General features: G+C 27.0%; 1 long non-coding RNA gene across 1 annotated transcript; it reads right to left on the reverse strand.

Annotated features, from left to right (window-relative positions):
• Window positions 1-2,312: 2,312 nt before the first annotated feature.
• Window positions 2,313-8,657, reverse strand: LOC123259561. Its single transcript, XR_006508265.1, has 3 exons — window positions 8,443-8,657; window positions 2,824-3,017; window positions 2,313-2,754 (listed from the first exon to the last, which is right to left on the reverse strand). It is a non-coding gene; the product is annotated as an uncharacterized LOC123259561 (long non-coding RNA).
• Window positions 8,658-14,274: the final 5,617 nt, after the last annotated feature.

The raw sequence follows: 14,274 nt of genomic DNA on the forward strand, positions 1-14,274 counted from the left end.
AAGAGCTTTCAGATGCAATATACACAGATTCAATAAGTTATCCCATTCCAAAGTTATTCGAGTTAAAAAGTGAAAAAATATGAATTTTTATCATTTTTAAATCCTGGCATTTCTAAAAAATTTTACGACTACACATATGATATGGTACTCAAATTGAAGCTTATTTAAAGAACTTTCAGATGCATTTTACAGAATTTCAATAAGTTATCCCATTCAAAAGTTATTCGAGTAAGAAAGTAAAGAAATATGAATTTTTATGATTTTCAAAATTTTGAAATCCTGGTATTTCTAAATTACTTGACCGATTAAGCTCATCTTCGAACTTGACTTTGGTATTTATCTGTAGAATAAGTATGTTGAGTTTGGTAGAGATCCGTTGTAAATTAGCGACGCTATCGTCGTGACAAGCCGCGTTATATCCGATATATATATATATATATATATATATCTTCACGCGGTTGGCAGCAATCGATGAAGTTTTTTGAACTCTATAAAATAATTGAGAACAAAAAAATTGATCTGATGAAATATTTCAGAGTTATTATAAAAAAATACTTTTTGATTTTTTTCGACAACGATATCTCACGAACGCATCAACCGATTCTGACGCTCTAGGTGGTGATCGATGCGGGTTTTCATGGTTGAGCCATATCAAAGCAAATTTTAAGGGAGTTGGGAAAGAACGGATAGGGGAAAGGGGGGGGGGGACCTACTCAGTGGGAATTTTTCCGTAATTGAAAAAATAATCAGACAACCCAGACTGGGAATCGAACCCAGATCTCTCGGTTACGCGCCAAGGGCTCTACCAGTTAAGCTATCCGAGACAAGTACTGACTACTTTATTCAGCCACGTATGAAAACCATGAGTAGTTTTTGAGGTCGATCGGTTCAGCCAATCCGGAGATATTTTTAAAAAATGAAAAAAAAAAACTTTTTTTTTCATTTTTTTTACGATTTCTCGAAATCTACCGGTCCGACTTGGTTCCAACTTACAGGAAATCTAAGTTTGACGAAGCCCTTTCGAATGACACCAACTGCGATCAAATTGGTCAAGCTGTTCAGAAGTTATAAGAGGTTTACACACACACACACACACACACACACACACACACACACACACAGTGGATACAAAAATAACTACTTATACTATCAGTTACTCAGAAGGTAACTAGTGAGCTTATAATAATATAATATTATATCGTTTTTACTTGTATACCTATTTTGGTTTTTACAAGACTGTAACCGTATTCTCCACATTTTTGCTATTACCATGCACAGTAATTCCACTCAAGTGCCTCTATTGTTATCATATAATAACTCTCTTAATGTTATACTTTTTGGCTTTCGCCCTTTCAACTAACACTTGTTCTCTTTGCGTTCAACATATTATTTTCCACTTATAATCACACTGTGCTGCGACTGTGGCTGACTTACGCGTTATAATCAGTACCTGCATTTGCATTACGACCTTAAGTAGTATGGAGTCCTTTTATAATGACATTTTTACTTCCATAACTACACGAGGAAACCACTGAAAACCCGGTCGGTACAGAGGCTGGCAACGTAACGCACATATTCTCTTTATTTTATAATCACTGAAAATAGTGGTTTGTGCTGGAATCGAACCCTGGTCCCACTCTTTCGAAATGCAGGTACCGGGCCGATTAGGCTATTGCCAGCCTTATAATAATATAATATTTTTATAATATTAATATAAATAATAAGCGGAAAATATAAACTAACTCTTTAAACATGAATTAGTGAAAATTCACTGAAATAAGTGAATATTCACTTATTCCAGTGAATTTTCACTAATTCATGTTTAGAGAGAAAGGTAAAAAATAAAATTATTTGATTGACAATTATACAGGGTGTCCCAAAGTCACGGACGCCATTGTAGCATGTGATGAAAAAAATAATTCTGAGACGAAAAGTCCTTAGCCATTTTTCAATTAACCGCATAGATAATTAATTATTAATTAAAAATAACGTCTCTTCATTTGTTAGAGAGAGAGCGCCAGTGTCCAGTAAAGTATGTGCCAAACAAAGACACAACTAACTGTATGACTAACTAGTTTCTATAGCTAACGTAGTCACACATATTTATTTACACATTCACACGTGCAAGCGTCTTCGTTGGAACGCACTTGACTTGACACTAGTGCTCTCTCTCTAACGCATAAAAGGACGTTATTTTAATTAATAATTAATTATCTATGCGTCTGATTAAAAAATGGCTAAGGACTTTTCGTCTCAGAATTATTTTGTTTATCAGATGCTACAATGGCGTCCGTTACTTCTGGGACACTCTGTATAAAATTAGTATATTGTTTACAAATTACATAATAATTAACAGCAATCGTGATTGTCGAAAATAAAATAACAAAGTTGAATTCCCGAGCTCTCTAATACGTAACGTTTTTGGTTATGGTTAAACAGTGGACAGTTAAGTGCGGTAAAATGGTGCAACGATCTACCAGCCGCTTGATTTTTGAGCAGAAAAAGAATTAATTCCTTCAAATTTCGTTGAGTCAACCTTTTGGCAGTTCCACCACACCTTTTATAAAAAATTGGAAATAATTCTGATCCTTCTGTGCCATAAATATGTTCGACGATATCATTTTCCAAATCAGATTTCAAATTTTTGACGTTTGGCCAAAAATAATCAACATCTATTAGCTTTCGGGTGCCGTTTCTAAAAATCTCTCTTTCTAATCTTGAACACGGAACCTTTGATGCAAAAGTCCTGAATGTCTAAAGATATAATATTATAGAAATCAGAGGTATATAAATTAGTTAATTTTATTTTAAATTTTGACTTACCGAATTTGATAAACCAATGTGTGTCACAATCAATAACAAAATTATTTTTACAGGCATTTTATATTATTAGTTGAATTTTGATTTGATTCGTTCGTTGATCAAGTTTTAACTAATGTTCTGATTTTTTTTTTTTTATTTCAAACTCATAGATTCGCTCTGGAGAAAATGATCAAAAAAATATCTCCAACGATTTCCTGCCAGATAAAAAAGTGATGATTAAATGAACATACTTACAGATAAATGATAATATCACAAATTTTTTTGAAAATTTTTAAAATTTGTTAAAATTGTGATAATCAAAATTTTTTTTTAATTATTCATTTTTTTATTTATTTTTCAAAAAAAAATATATCTACAAAATCAAATAGAAATTTCATTCATAAAAATTAAAATTAAAATGCTTAACCCCACTTGTAAATATTTACCGAATTTTTTTTTAACAAATTAATTATGGCAAAAAAATTGGCATGCAAAAATTTTAATAAATAAAAAAATGCATTTTTTTTTAAACAAATTTGTTTATTAAATAAAATTAAAAAATTGTCAAATGATAGCCAGCTTTAATTTTTGTACCGTTAAAAATGTAAAAAAATATCTGACAATTTAAAAAATATTAATGCATAAATTATTAAGGAAATTTTTTTTTTATAATTAATTTAGTATAAAAATTGTCAAATATCTGATAAAAAATTAAAAAAAGAAAAAATTCTATCTAAGAAGAAATAATGATAAAATTGTAAAAAAAAAAAAAAGCAATTAAACGGTTGTTTGTTTTAGGCGACGTAAAAGGTTTAGTTGTTAGCTCGAACGCAAAGTTGTCTGTAAAAAGGGAACAAATAAAGCCTTAACCGCAGCCCTTGTTTAAATTTCGACCGTGTCATTCAACCGCGAGAATTTCTCTTCACACAGCAGACATTCGTTACACTCGGACGGGCTTTGCGATCGGCTACTCGATATACAGCCAATATTGATTAACGTCTCGTGAAATACCCGTGCAATGTAAAATGTCTATGTAATTTACGCAAACACTATCTGGTAAATGTATACGTCGCTTCCTCCGAGTAGCATTAACAATCCCCGATCCCGATTGACCATTTGCTGGCCGCTGTCCATTTAATTAAAGCGTTAAAAAAAATTTCATTATACACTGAGAAAAAAAAATATTTTTATTAAGAAAATTTTCTTCATAAAAGAATTTATGTTCTTGAAAATTTTCAAGAACATATCGCGTGACTAATTCAAAAAGAGCGCATGGCAAAGTATGCGCCTTTTTAGCTTTGCAAAGCTAAAAGGGCGCATAATTTTTTTTCTTATCACCAATCGACTAGTTGACATATTCTATGTCGAAAAATCAAGCATTAATTTCCTAAAGCTAAAAGGGCGTATGTCTCTAATTATGCGCCTTTTTAGCTTTAGGAATTTGAAAATTTTATGACCTAAAGCTAAAAGGGCTTATAAATTTATTTTCTAAATAATTCATTAAAATGCTCATTTTTAGCCGAAAAATTTAAAAAAAACGGTAGATTCACATGAAAGAGGCGTATTCTAACTCAACATACACTCTTTTAAAATTACAATTAAAAATATTATTAAAAAATTGCAAAATCTGCGTGATTGTATTAATTTATTTTTTATTTGAAAATTATTTCAATCCCATTAGTTTTCGATTAATTTAATTATCCATTGCTTGTATAAAAGTAGTTAAAAATTATTATTTTTTCAATATTGTTTATGTACTTAAAAACAGCCGATCCCCTCTTTTTCTCGCGTCGCACTCACTTCAAGAAACGGTACTATCCTCGGTGCATTCATGAGTATAAAGCTATTGAAGTTTTATGTTTTTCTTTTAAAAAAATGAGAATTTTAAAAAAAAACACCCTGCTAGACGAAATAAATAATTAAAAAATCTATTACGTAGCAGAGCGTTTTTTTCAAAATTCTTCTTTGTCTAGAAGAGAAATATAAAGCTGCAATCGTACGCGAAAAGAACAAGATGACACTGGATATCATCCCGGATTATATTGAGTAAAAACAAATTTCAGATAATAGTTAGTATAATCCAAATTACAATGAGTATTATCCAGATATCACGCAGTATAATCTGGATTTTTCTAGCTACTATCTGAAATTTTTTTTCACCACAGATATCACTGAGTATAATCTGGGATGATACCCAGTGTAATCTTGTTCTTTCCGTGTAGGGACCGGCTGTTAGGAAATTTTTTTTTTTTCATTAAACTTTTTTATTTTATGTCTTGTGAAGCTATTTATCAAAATTTTTTATAAAAACTTAAATTTTTTTTATGTGCCTTTTTAGCTTTAGTCACTACTTTTTTAAAAGCTAAAAGGGCGCATGTCTTGAGTTACGCCCTTTTAGCTTTAGGATACTCGAATTTTTTTTTTTTTTTACAGATCTTTGTGTTTCGAGTGATTTCAAGAAGAATGACAAAAAAAATTTTTTTATGCGCCCTTTTAGCATGGATCCCTACTAACCTGTAGCTATGCGCCCTTTTTGCATTAGTCACGCGATATATTCTTAGCTCAAGAAATTGTTAAATTGATTGAAATAATTTTTACTTAATTTAAATAAAGCTATTCTTTTGTTTCTTTATTATCCAAAGATAAATATTGATGTTCTTCTCTTCAGAAAGTAATAATTAATAATAATAGAATATTTGATCGGCAGCGAGTTTCTTGAGCCAAGAAATTGTTAATTGAGCAAAAGTATTTTTTTTTTCTCAGTGTAGAAACAATTAAGCGTTAATCGGTATCTTAGCAGATAGAAGGTTACAGGCTGAGATATTTAACAGAAAGAGATATTTTATTTGTGTATAAAACGTATAAATATGACATGAGTTGATAAATATGGGTAAAATGGGCAAGCCCGCAATTAAAAAGCGTGAAGCTTATTCTTACAGTTAACTTTATCTCACATGATATTTTTTTGTATTATTATTATTATACAGTTGAGTGTAATCGTTTGAATTGTAATTATAATTACAATAATAATTACAAATATAAATATACACACGAGTGCAGATATCCGTACAACGCTCTCGTCCTCTCGATTTTAAATCCAACTTTCTTTCGACGTAAACGCTAAGTAAATCCATAAATATATTTTTAAAAAGTAGATAATGATAATGAGTTTATGAAATCAATAGTTAAAAGTAAGAGCTTGTTATCCAAGAGCGTTGATATTAATATTAATAGTGATATATTATTAATTGAACAAGAGAGTCTCACGTTATGTTGGATCTATAATGTTTAATGTTAAATATGATCAATTTACTCCATCGATTTGCGATTGCGACAAAAATAAATACTTGAGAAGAAAAGGCGGCATCAGTGTCAAGTGGCCATTTTAATCGTGTGTAGGCGACATCGCACATACTAATGATAATAATAATGATAATGGTGAATTATTAATTGTATGAGTAAGAAGTTCTGTCACAACTTTGGGTGAAGAAATAAAGATTCTCAGGACGAGGGTGGGAATTTTATTTCAACCTGAGAGGGATTTTTATGACATACTTATTGAGATTTAAGAACGGTGCTACCTGCTGGATAATTATATCTATTTTATTTTATTTATAATTTATTAATTGAGAGGTTGTATGTAGTTAGGATGAAAAAAATTATTTTTTAGGATTTCTTCTGATTTTTTATAAATTAATATTGAAATTTATTTATGTACAATAACTTTTTAAATCATGTAAAAAATATTATTTAATAATTAATCCGAGGAATTATTAAACTACACTTAATACTAGCAACTTTGAAGTCACTCTGTGACTACCGTGACTTGTGAAATATAAATAAATATAAGTTTGCTTTATCAAATAATGCTTTTGTTAAATTGCACTGTACTTTCTTAACTACTGACATTTTTAAAGATATAAGCTCATCCCGATGTTACTCTCATCAAGAGCTTTCATTTGAGTACCCACATGCATTTTTGATATATTTTTCATATATTCATATATATATAATAGATATAAATATATGAAAAATTGATGTCCGTACTCAAATGAACGGTCTCGAAAAGTGTAATGTCGGAGTGAGCTTATATCTTTAAAAATGTCAATAGTTCTTAAGATACAAAATCATTTTTCAATTATGTTAAATTGCACTGTACTTTCTTAACTATTGACATTTTTAAAGATATAAGCTCATCCCGATGTTAATCTTATCAAGAGCTTTCATTTGAGTACCCACATGCATTTTGATATATATTATATATATATATACATATATATAATATATATAAATATATGAAAAATTGATGTGGGTACTCAAATGAAAGGTCTCGATGAGTGTAACATCGGGATCAGCTTATATCTTTAAAAATGTCAATAGTTCTTAAGATACAAAATCATTTTTTAATTATGTTAAATTGCACTGTACTTTCTTAACTATTGACATTATTAAAGATATAAGCTCATCCCGACGTTACACTCATCAAGAGCTTTCATTTGAGTACCCACATGTATTTTGATATATTTTTCATATATACATATATATTATATATAAATATATGAAAAATTGATGTGGGTACTCAAATGAAAGCTCTCGATGAGTGTAACATCGGGGTGAGCTTATATCTTCAAAAATGTCAATAGTTCTCAAGATACAAGGTCATTTCTTAATTATGTATCTAGAGATATTTTCGAATATTGCCTAAATACTTATCATAATAAATTGACTTTTTTTTTCAATAAAAATTAAATTATTTTTTTTTTTAACATTCGGATTTATAAAAATGAAAAAGAATTAATTTAAAAAAATTCTAAGTGCATATGACCGCTTAAATTAATACACAAGCTTGTATTAGTTCAATTAATTGGAAGGAAGATAAATTTCCAAAAATTGATCACAGAGCAGCCTACTGTACTGTAATGCAATTGAATTAACAATGAATATGAATATTAATGTATATTGTTCATGAGATATTATAATTATTAATTGTACTGTAAATTATAAGAGCGAAGGTCGGCAAATGATATGATAAAACATCGTATTGAGACCGTTATGGGAATTGTCCGAGTGCCTGGTCTCAATGCCGGTTACTGGAACATATATTGTATTATTTAAATCAAGTGTAAAATTGATATGATAAATTGTAGTCGAAGACATCAATAATAATAATAATAATACTGTATTGTGAATTATAAATTATACATTACGAATGATAATGATAATGATTATTTTTGTAAAAGTTGTGAGAAAAAATAAGATAATTCATTAATATCTTCTCTCGCGACTGCAAGTATATAATTATTCGGGTAAAAAACAATATTTGCTGCCAAAAGTAACTTTTTAATTATATGAAGATTAATTATATATTAATTGTAAAATTATATCGAACGTAATTCGTGATAAAATATTAATAGGATATTAAGTCATTGATTTAATAGTTGTAAGTAGTTATTAATTATATATATATATATTTTTTATTATTGTAATTTTAATTTTAATATTTATTAAAATTATAATTATAATAATAATTTAATGTAGACGAATTTGTATATTGAGAAAAAGTGTTCGAAAAATATATATTTATCTTACTAGTCATGTTTTATTAATATTTATAATTTATAAATATCATCTTCGCCTTACCTACTTATAAACTCACTTTCTTCGCGGTTCTGCTGTTAAGAAGAAAGAAAAAACTAGGACGCGCGTAACTTTAATTACTTTGGACGAGATATGATTTCACATTTTTTGGATTTGTTCATTTTTAAATAAGTTTCTTTTGCAAGAAGCTAAAAAATGTGCAAAGTTGTAAAATATTAATTTACAATTGTAATTTTATGGTAAGTACATACACGCAATTGGAATTCTTTTATGAATTATGCATATTTTTGCGATAGCCGATAAACTAAGTTTGGTAATTTTGCTTTTGTAATCTGATTTCTGCATCAGAGCGCCCTCTAGTGAGCAATTTTTTATTTAGAGGCCGATTTTTATCGGTAAGGTGTGAGAACATTGTGTGTTGGTTGGTAAGGAAGCTTCCTTTTAGATGTAGAGAAGCTAGGGAAGAAATCAAGAAGATCGGTAGCTTCTAAGGGAGAGATCGCTGATATACCCTGATAGCCACGCTTTGAGTAAAATAACCTGCACTGGCGGGATTTTAGTCAAGTCGTTTCAAAGTTCACTTAAAGTCACTCACTGCAGAATCCACTTTTATAATTTACATGAAAAATATGAAAATATATCATGTAAGCAAACTATTCGTAAAGTGATTGGTCGAATATATCATAAGCATGAAAATATATGCAAACTCTATAGTCAGGCGCGCGCTTGCGCGCGCAAATTTAAATTCTAGTCCTAATATTCCTAATATTCCTAATATAATAATCCTAATATAAAATTGAGATGAAATGTATGTGGCATCAAACTATTCGTAACGTGATTGGTCGAATATATCATAAGCATGAAAATATATGCAAATGCTATAGTCAGGCGCGCGCTTGCGCGCGCAAATTCAAATTCTAGTCCTGTATTGAATCTGTAGTGAAATTGGTTAGGAAATTCAAATAAACCTACGCCGACATCTGAACTAAAGCTGTTGACAAATTTTTATTTGCAGAAGGTTAGCTAAAAATTGTAATGAGATTTGCGTAAAAAATAATGTCAAGTTAGACTGTATCATTTTTTAACAAATTTTTTAGCTGAAGTTGTATAAATTTTAAACTTCAATTTTCATTTAAAATACTAACAAATATGAAGACATATTTAGCAATCAAGTTTTTAACTCAGAAAGTTCAATCTACAACACAACAAATTTTGAGGCAATTATTTCGATATGATTTTTTAAGAAAGATAATGCATAAAATTAAGAACCTACGATTTTCTTAGTCATTTGATGAAGTATTAATTACTTATAACTCATAAATAAGTAACTCAATGAAATTAAATAAAAAATTTTATATTTTAATTGAAAAGGATAAATTTGTAAAAGATAATTTTTTAACCTGATGTTTTTTCCTATCGTTAAAAAACATTTATTCGAAGAAGTTTTTCACCTACGGCAAATATAGCACCAAAGTTATATTTATACGCAAAATAAATATGAAAAATAAATTTACTGTTAATTTTTTTTATTTGATTTTGTACAAATATATAAAATTGATTACATTGGTCTCAGAATTAATATATATTTCTTATAATTTATTAATAATTATAAAAATAGTAAAGATAACAATGATAATAGTGATCGTAATAACAATTATAATTGTAGTTGTAATTTATTAACAATTGGCCATAAGATTGAATTTCCCTGATGGCTATAAGGCTTATACCGACAAACTATCATCAATTTTCGGTAATTTACCGATCGTAGAATGCAAATGGTAAAATTTTTGTACTCTGCCGCATTAACAGACATTGTCTCAAAGTTCAGTGCAGGTTCACTCAAACTCCTGCACTACAAGATGTTTAATGAAACTGTCGTTAGATTCGAGTCGTAGATTTTTCACAACTTGGAGTCCAGTCTAAAGCCAACTTGTATTCTGCATGGCTATCAGGGTAGCTTCTTGGAATGAGAACCTAGTGCGATCTGGTGGAAAATTTGTTAGGTTAATAGTAATTTAGAGTTTTCTTCTATTGGTAATTTTTCTAAAAAATTTAAGAAGAAATTTTAAATGTTTTTTTTTATTATTTATTAGTTTCAATATTGCTGATTTGTTTTTTAATTTTTTCTTTATAGTTTCATTGATTTATTTTATTAAAAAAATTTTTGAAATTTCTTCTTAGAATACTTGTGAAGATATGAAGAAATTTTTTCTTTATATTTTCCTTTATAGTCTCATAAATTTATTAATCATTTTTAAATTTCTTCTTAACATACTTGTGAAGATATTAAGGATTTTTTTTTTAATTTTTTCTTCATATCTAATGAATTAATTAGATAATTTTTGAAATTTCTTCTTAAAATATTTTTGAAGATATTAAAGAATTTTTTTGTTTATATTTTCCTATATAGTCTCATGAATTTATTAATTAATTAATTAAAAAATTTTTGAAATTACTTCTTAAAATACTTGTGAAGAATTAAGGAATTTTTTTTTTAACATTTTCTTCATAATCTATTGAATTTATCAGATAATTTTTTTAATTTCTTCTCACCATACTTGTGAAGATATGAAGAAATTTTTTTTTATATTTTTCTTTACAGTGTCATGAATGAATTAGTTAATTAATTTTAAAAAAATGTTTGAAATTACTTCTTAAAATACTTGTGAAGATATGAAGAAATTTTTTTATTTAATTTTATCTTTATAGTCTTCTAAACTTATCAGATCATTTTTAAAATTTCTTCTTAACATACTTTTGAAAATATTAAAAAATTTTTCCTTCATAGTCTCACAAATTAATTAATTAACTTTAAAAACATCTTTGAAATTTCTTCTGAATATACTTGTGAGGATGTTAAGAAATTTTTTCTTCATAATCTATTGAATTTATTAGATAATTTTTGAAATTTCTTTTTAACATGCTTGTGAAGATAATGAAAAATTTTTTTTAGAATTTTTTCTTCATAGTCTCATAAATTTATTAATTAACTTTAAAAATTTTTTTTAATTTCTTCCTAACATACTTCAGAAGATATTAAGAAATTTGTTTAGATTTTTTTAATACGCTTCTGAATAAATAAAAAAATCTTAAAATTTTTTCTTCTTATTATAATAGTTTCCAAAAAATTACAAATTTTTCTTCAATACTATCATAAAAAAATCAATAAATGAATCAACAATATATAATTCTAGATCAAATAAGCTTCTTAATGCTTATAGTTACATAAATTTTTTTTTTCCTTACTATCAGTCCTAAATTCCCAAAACTTCGAATTAATTTCTTAAAACTTCCTACTAAGTCATTAAAAATCAATCAAATTAAGAAAAAAATCAAACTTACCTTTTCTTCTTCCCATAATTTCTTTTTATCTTTCAAAAAACCTTAAAAATACTGCCTTAAAAACCCTAAATCTTCTCTAATTAAAAAACGAACACCCAATAAATACTTTTTATCACCCCAGCCATTGAATTCTTCAACGACCTACCCAGCAAAATTTTGACTCTCTCAATTTATCACAAAATCCTTATCAGCCACCCACACCCATAAAACCCAGCAAACATTTCTTCACATAATCCATAAACGGGAATAAAAATTGGCAATAAGTATAAAAAAACACATATATATATATATTTGATATCAATTTTGATACATATAATCAAAATATTTTGATATACGTACTGATTTTTATTAATGATAAATCATAAATTATAATTTTTTCTTATATATATAATATATCTTATAATAATTCTTAAGCTAACGCATTTACAACCACTCGAGATATTTCAAAGGAGATTTTTAAAATTTATTTATTATTACAATATATATTTATTATTTATTATCAATAAACTTTACTAGCTCCACTTCTTTGGCTTGTGGATATTTTTGACTGACGGTAAAATAAATAATTATTATTATTATTATAATAATAAACTTAATTTATCGCATTAATAATATATTATAATATAAATATATTTATTTTATAAGCACACATCTGTACACGCACACAATAATTATTTACATTATATAATTATAACCCGACTCGCGAAACTCGCAATAAAATTTTAATATTCTATTTAGCGTTTTTTTTTCCCGACCGCAAAATTAAAAAAAAAAAAAAAAATGGGATGAAAAAAATAAAAGAAGAAATTAAGTAAGTAGGTATTCTCCGGCGAGCGTGAATGCGCGAGTAAATGAAAAAAAGGTGTTCTAGTGGCCGGGGATTGCAAGTCTCGCGAGGACGCAGATGGGAGTATAATATATATTTTATATATTATATATATATATATATAAGCTTCTTTTATTTTACTCTTGTTCTCTCAAAGTACATAACTGCGAGTAAGGACTCTAACGGCAAGAGAGAAGAAGAAATAGACGGAAGAAAGAATAAATAAAAAAGTAAAAAAATAAAGAGAGAATTGCTGTGTAGTGCCCGGTAAAATACGTCTCTGTTATATATATTTATACGTAACGACACCTGCGAGTCAGTTATTCGTATATCGCACCAGCGACAAAGCGATACGAGTAAGTATTAATGTTATGTGAGGCGCGAGTGCACTCGACTGACGGAGTATAAGAGAATAAGAATAAAATAACAACTTTTAGAAATTTTTCTCTTACAGGGTGATTTAAGCGAAATTATCCAGAGGCCCGCTGCAAATTCACGAGAATTGATAGACGTCGTTAACTTAAACGACGTGTGACAAGAACGACTATTTATCATCCATTGATATTATATATATTGAACTTTTGGTTTTATTGATTTAACTTTCTCTCTTGAAGTCAGATTCATTTTCTCGCTTAATTAGTACTAAATTGTTGAGATTTCTATGTACATGTTTTTACAGTTTTCATTTTTAGACCCTTACGAGGTTTGATTTTTTTTTTAGAGTAAAAGACCCCACTATTGACACTTTATTAGATTTTGGTATTTATTTAATTAATAAAATCAATAATTAATGTATTATTTTGAATCTTTAAGATTTTTATATCAAAAAAGCTTTTAATTTTTATTTCAAGTAGAATATTTTTTTATTTAAAGAAAAAGTTCCACTAATTGGGGTTAAATGTGCCACTAATGGGGTCTTTTACTTTAGTTCGATAATTTGGAAATAAGTTTGGGTTTCTTTGAAAAATATTTGCTGGTTTTTATTTTTAGAAAAATTATTTAAAGATAATATTTATTTAATTTTTTTTTTAATTGAATTTAACTTCTTTTTTTTTCATTGATAAATATTAATTTTTTTTAAATGAAAATAAATTTTATTTTATAAATTAATAATTAACTTTTTTTTCTCATTCATAAAAATGAATTTTTTTTTTTTTAATAAAACTAAATTTAATTTTATGAATTAAAGATTTGAATAAATTTTTTTTTTTTAAATAGAAATAAATTTAATTTTATGAATTAAAGATTCGAATAATTTTTTTTTATTAATAAATGTCGATTTATTTTAAATAGAAATAACTTTTTATGAATTAAAGATTTAAGTAATTTTTTTTTTTATTAATAAATGTCGATTTTTTTATAAGTAAAAATAAATTTAATTTTATGAATTAAAGATTTGAATAATTTTTTTTTTATTAAAAACTGTCGATTTTTTTTTTAAATAAAAATAAATTTAATTTTATAAATTAACAATTTGACTAATTTTTACCTCAAACTTGTAATTTATGAATTTTTTAAATAAGTTAAGTAATTCCAAAAAAAAAAAAAAAATTAAAATAAATTTCATATCAAAATAATCAGCTTAAAAAAAAAGCTATTATTAGTTACTCCATCAAACTTAATTCCTGAACCAGCAAATACCTCACAAAGTCCCGTATTGCGCTAAATATAAATATAAATATAAATAGTACTAATAATATAAAAAT

Source organism: Cotesia glomerata, linkage group LG2, assembly GCF_020080835.1.
Source record: "Cotesia glomerata isolate CgM1 linkage group LG2, MPM_Cglom_v2.3, whole genome shotgun sequence".
NCBI lineage: Eukaryota > Metazoa > Arthropoda > Insecta > Hymenoptera > Braconidae > Cotesia > Cotesia glomerata.